Genomic DNA, 5,977 nt, shown 5'->3' with positions numbered 1-5,977 from the left:
GAAGCAAGCTGCAACTGCTACGGCAAGCACTAGTCATATATTTGAATGTTGAGCAGCGAGCTCATTGGCTACTGATACAGGAGAGAACCAATCAGCTGTGCCATGTGATAATGATGTCATTAGGTCAGATTGAGTTAGACCTATCGGACTGCGCCATCTAGAGTTTCATGCCAGAACTCTGTATTTCTGTTATGACAACTCTCGGAGGAATTGGCATGGTAATGTACATGACAATGTTAATGTATTTGGTCTTGGCGGAATAGATCTGCTACGCTGTTGCTGCGACAGAGCAAGTACCAAGTAGGGCTGTCAAAACAAATTGAATTTCAAATATTCGTCGAATTTAAAATAAAAATCCACATTCGAATGCAAAAACGTTGCATTCGAATTTTAGGTGTGCGTTAAGGAGGCAGCCTTATCAGTGGCGCACGAGATGCGGCGATGATGTAAGTGTCATTGCATTTTAATGTTTTTGTTAGCCTATCCAGTTGAAGCCACTAGATGCGGCGCTGCTGCGTTGTTAATTACAAATATTGTAGGAAAAGAGAACATCAATGCGGAGAAGATCTTGTTTACGTAAAAACTGAAACCAAGCCATTCACACAGAACGCATATGTAGCGCATTTTCTAGAGGGGCATCTATCACTGTTGCACTCGCACAAAAGAGCCGCATGTTTAGAAAGCCATGTAAAATTAATGCAAGTCAACTTTGAAAAAACATATCTCGAGACTTTATGGTGGGTTATTTTCCCCATCCCACAGAAACCTATGCACCGTTCTGTACTTAAAGTCTGGCTGGTGGGATTGGATGCCAGGAGGCGTCCATTGGGAGGGGGTAGTGGCAGGGTTCTGCCCTGACACTCCATTTGTCTTGTGTTTGTTTCTTGTGTCTGTTGTCCTGTGTCAGCACATGGACTAGTTTGTTTTTCTCAGCTTCTCTAGCCCCTCCACCTTGTTTCCTCTTTACCACACCCTCTTGTTAGCCTTGTTGGTCTAATTGTGCTCACCTGTTCCTCGTGCGTTTTCCTCCCTATTTATAGTGCCCCTTGCCCTATTGTCTTTGCCGGTCCGTGGTCATTCTTTCCCTCACTGTGTTTGTCTCTGTCTGTGGATGTGGCTGAGTATGTGGTCCTGTCTCCCTGTCTGTTTGATCTTGTGCTCTAGTTCTTGCCCTAGTCTTGTCTCTTGTAATTCTATGTTTTTGTCATGCTCCTTGTTTTTGGATTTGGTCTGTTTTTGTCTATTTGCTTTTATTTTAGTATTCATTTAGTTCTCTTAGTCCTGATCTTTTGTTTGCATTTTTTAAAATTTGATATTTAAGTTATTTGTGTTGGTTAATTTAATTATTTTTACCTTTTTTTTTATTAGTCTTAGTTTTAATATATAATTTTATTAAGCAGATAACATTAAACACAAACACTGAACTACCGCACTGAAAAGAAACCAATTCAGTCAAGGACTATTTAGACAGGCATACAGATGACAATGTTGTTAAATTGAGCCACGTTCACACAGATCTGTGAAAGCAGTTAAAAATGCTGTGTTTGCAATGACGTTACTTTGTAAAGAAACGCAATGCGCCTGCGCAAATTCCTATAGACTGAACACGTAGCACATGCACATGATGTCAGCGATTTCACAAATCCACTTTTGTAGTTTAGTGATGATAATGGTATCATTTTCAAATCCAGACTCCGATGTAAGATGACATTAAAATTACCATGCTTATTATATGCTTTTAGAATACTCTAAATTGTCTTCCATGTAATTACAGTGTTTTAACATTATTTTTGCAAACTCCATGACAGTTGCTTTCCAAAACATCAGCAGTGATCCCTGCTACAACTATAAGTCTCTGGATCGTCCCTGGAGAGCCAACAATGAAAGTGGAAATCGCATTTGTGATTATTCTTTCTCCTGGAACGGCTGGTATCGGCTTTTCTACCATGGAATGAACATCCAGTTGCCAGAAACCTGTATTAGCTCAGACAGATGTAACACACAGATCACCCTGTGGCTGAACGGTCCTCACCCTCGGATTGAGGATGGAGTGGTGATCAGAGGTCTGTGGAGGGATTTCTGGGACTCAATGCTGTGATTACAAAACAAGACCAATCAGAGTTAAAGCATGTCCAGGAAATTACTATGTCTATGAACTTGTGAAGCCAAACTTGTGGTGTGCAGTATACTGTACAAGTACTGTGCTTTTTAACATTTTTGATGTCTTTCAAACTATTTTAAATGATTTCAGTCATATCATGAATTATCTTTTTTCAGATATTAGCACCATTTCGTGGCCGATTTCCACTATAAGTCCAGCTATAACCACTAGAACCAACAATACTTTGAGTAAGTTGTTAATCAGTATTTGTAAATGAATATATTTAAGTTATTACAAATAATAAAAACTGTGAAATTTGCAACTGAATTATTGCAATGCAATTTAAAATCACAGCTTTTGTGTCTTAACATGTAGCATCACTAATACACAGTCATGTTAGGTATGAATGGTCTAGGAATCTCATGATCTTTATGCTTGACCTGTTCAGATTTGCACTCATGAACATCCTCATTAAAAATGTCTTGTTTGTTTTGATCTTGTCATCTCTCACTTTTAGATTATGACCCATGCATTAACTACAACACACTCAATGACAACTGGAGAAACATACTCGGTTACGGGCATCAGTATGGATCCAATGCTAATTATGATGACACTCGTGTTAACTGGGATGGCTGGTATCGACTCTTCCTTAATGGATTGAGTGCTCAGATGCCTGAATGGTGTGTGTCTTACTTGGCATGTGGAGGTTTTAGTTCTCTGTGGTTTGCTGGCTCTCATCTTCGGCTAGAAGATGGAGTTGTTACTCGTGACATTTACGGCTCTCACTTTGAGCAGTGCAGCTACTACAGATCCGACCCAATCCAAGTCAAAGTTTGTCCTGGAAACTATTATGTCTACAAATTTACCAGGCCACCTCTTTCAATCCCATCTCCTGCATATTGTGCAGGTACATTCATTTTTCTATATACCCTATTACTTGTATTTGTATGCTTAAGGCCCATTCACACCAAGGATGATAACGATAAAGATATAGTTCTAAAAATCGTTCTCAGTATTAAAGAATAGCAGAGTCCACACCACATCTGTGCTGATAAAGGCACAGGGAAACAATATCGTTGGAATCACTTTCAGAATGATTTTTTTTCCAGTTGATGAATGATACAAACATTAACACCCAATCAGAATCCATCCTGCTATTAGGAGTTCGAGAATTTAAAGCGGCAGACGTGCATGCGCTTAGATTAACAGAAGATATCATTCAATGGTGTGGACACTAATATCGTTATCTTTATAGTTTTCGTTCTTGGTGTGAACAGGGCTTTTATTTTAATTATTGTAGGTTTTCACATTATTATCTTGATTAAATTCATCTGCTGTATATAATATTCTTTCTATGCTCTCTATTTTTTTCCTAATAGTACGTTTCACCACCCCAAGTGTTGACCCCTGCTACAACTATAATAATCTGAATGAGACTTGGAGAGCAACAAACAATTCTTACAATAGCTATATGAGGTGTGATAACTTCCAGGGCTGGTACAGGCTGTTCTACAACGGTCAGAGTGCCCAGATGCCAGAATCATGTGTAAATCAATACATGTGTGGCACTTAATACCCAATGTGGCTCAACGGCTCTCATCCGCGACTTGAAGATGGAGTGGTCACCCGTCATGTCTGTGGCTCCGGATGGACTGACTGCTGTACTTACAGATCTCTCCCTATACAAGTTAAAGCCTGTCCAGGAAATTACTATGTTTATGAGTTTGTCAGGCCAATATTCTGTGGAGCTTACTGTGCAGGTGAGCATTTATTATTGTTTTAAGTCATTTTTCTAAAGACCACTAACATAAAAGATGCATAACAATTAGCATACAGTGTGGATTGGTAGTGTGGTTCTGTTCTGGGCAAAAACTTCCAACCCATCCATGCAGCCTAGCATGGATAAAAGCAGAAGGAGCGAGGAGCGATTAACATTATTGCTCAAACCTCAAAAACCTGTTTAAATAATTAAAACTAAAGGTGTATTTTAACAATAAGTTTACTTTTATCGTATAAACGACATTTAAACAGCATGTTAGATGCATATATAGTATATGTGTGAGTGGAACACGGTCACATCACAGCATGCTGCCCACCATAAATCAAAGCATGTGACATAGAGTGGCTGGAGGAGAACACCTGGAAACGATGACACAATAAACTATATTTTAGCAATGCTACTTCAGCCGCTTCCTAGTAATAAGTAGGAATTGCTTCTCAGAGTAATTCTATTGGTCAGGTGGATGGATAGTCTGGAACATCGAAACTGAAGAAACAATTCTTGTAATTCACTAGGAAAAAAATACATTAGGGGATCTAGAGCAGTGATCAGTTAGGGGCTCAGAATGTTTAGCTATGCCTCAGTTCAAATGACTCAATTTCTTTTTGTGTTGTATTTCATTTATCAGTGCTTCTCCTCTCAGGTGTGAGGGATCACTGTTCTGAACTCAGCTGCTCTGAGGATGAACACTGTGGGGGAAAAATGGTGTTTATGGCTGTTTATGTATAGGAACCATTACAGATGGCATTCTGAATCTTTCGGTTGGTGTTGTTTAAATTATTTTAAAAAATGTCATTAAAAAGCCCAAAAATGTTGTTAATTTTGTAATGTTTTTTTTCTCTCTCTCAGATTTCTCAGAAACCTGTGAAAGCAGCTCTGGCTCCATTTCTGTGTCTCGCTGTCAGCTCTTTGAGGCTGGTTTTTCAGCTGATATCTTACATCTCAATGATCCCAGCTGTAAAGGAACAGTGCGCAATGGCAGAGTGGAATTTCATTTTGACAACAATGAACACATCTGTGGTACAAACCTTGTGGTAAGATTCATTTATGTATAATCTATTCAAGTAAACCATCCAAACTGGGGGTCAAACTCTCACTGATGAATCAATATGTGACTTCAAAACAAAGGAATCTAAAAGACCTCACTAGACAAACTGAGAAGGGTTCGGGGATATCAGTGTTTTACTCTTCTGCTGATGTTAGCCAGGAGAGTGACAACACATTCCCTTTATACAGGGGCGTAGAATTAGGGGGGGGGGGACACCAGGGACGTGTCCCTACCAATATCCAGTTACTGCCAAACTGTCCCCTATAGCAATAATTTTGAACAAACAATTAAATAGGCCTGTATGTATATGTTTTTGTAATTTCGGACGCATCTGAAACGTCATACCATTGATATTACCTAAGAAGTTAAAGTAAATAAAAAAAAAAAAGGCTATGTTAGAAAACTGCGCGCTTTCAAGGACGGGCATTTAATACATGGCGGAATGTAGTCGTACACCGGACGAGAAGCGCAGCGCCGCATTTAGAACAACTCACTCATTGTACCTAATTCAAGACAACAGTCCAAAACAGTTCATATAGAAGTTAACTTCAGGAATTAAAGTTGCATCGATGAGTTTGAAGTACGGTGTTCGACAAAACAGAGAAAGCACACTCTATGGCTATTATTAGCTTCCTATATAAAGCATACGGACAGAAAAATGTTGTGCGGTAAGATACACAATCTTCCAGCCTAGGATAAAGTCATTATAAACATTAACAATAATTTGGGACAAATATAATGTGATTATGGTAAAAAAATATGTAAGTGGCACTCTGTGGTGCAGCATGTTGTTCAACTGAATGCACAAATCAAACTGTTAGCTGAAATATCCACAAAATAAAAAAACAACACTGAAATAAGAGCGTGCGGTTCAATCAGATGCGCATGAAAGTTGTGTTCGTTACTACAGCAACAGCAGAGTATTCTTTCATAATCATCCTGGGTCCAATTCGATTAATCTTAAAATAAAGTGACGCGTGATAAAGACACACAGCACTCTGATGCTGATGTTGTTGGTTCACAAAAAAAAAAAAAAAAAATGAAA

The 5,977-nt window shown here is 38.8% G+C and overlaps 1 pseudogene; it reads left to right on the top strand.

The window, feature by feature from the left end:
* Positions 1-1,801: 1,801 nt before the first annotated feature.
* Positions 1,802-5,977, top strand: part of LOC107745534 (pancreatic secretory granule membrane major glycoprotein GP2-like) — a 10,869-nt pseudogene continuing 6,693 nt past the window's right edge.

Source organism: Sinocyclocheilus rhinocerous, unplaced genomic scaffold (genome assembly GCF_001515625.1).
Source record: "Sinocyclocheilus rhinocerous isolate Xijiao unplaced genomic scaffold, SAMN03320098_v1.1 scaffold1159, whole genome shotgun sequence".
NCBI classification, from domain to species: domain Eukaryota; kingdom Metazoa; phylum Chordata; class Actinopteri; order Cypriniformes; family Cyprinidae; genus Sinocyclocheilus; species Sinocyclocheilus rhinocerous.
This window is presented reverse-complemented; position numbering and strand designations above follow the sequence as displayed.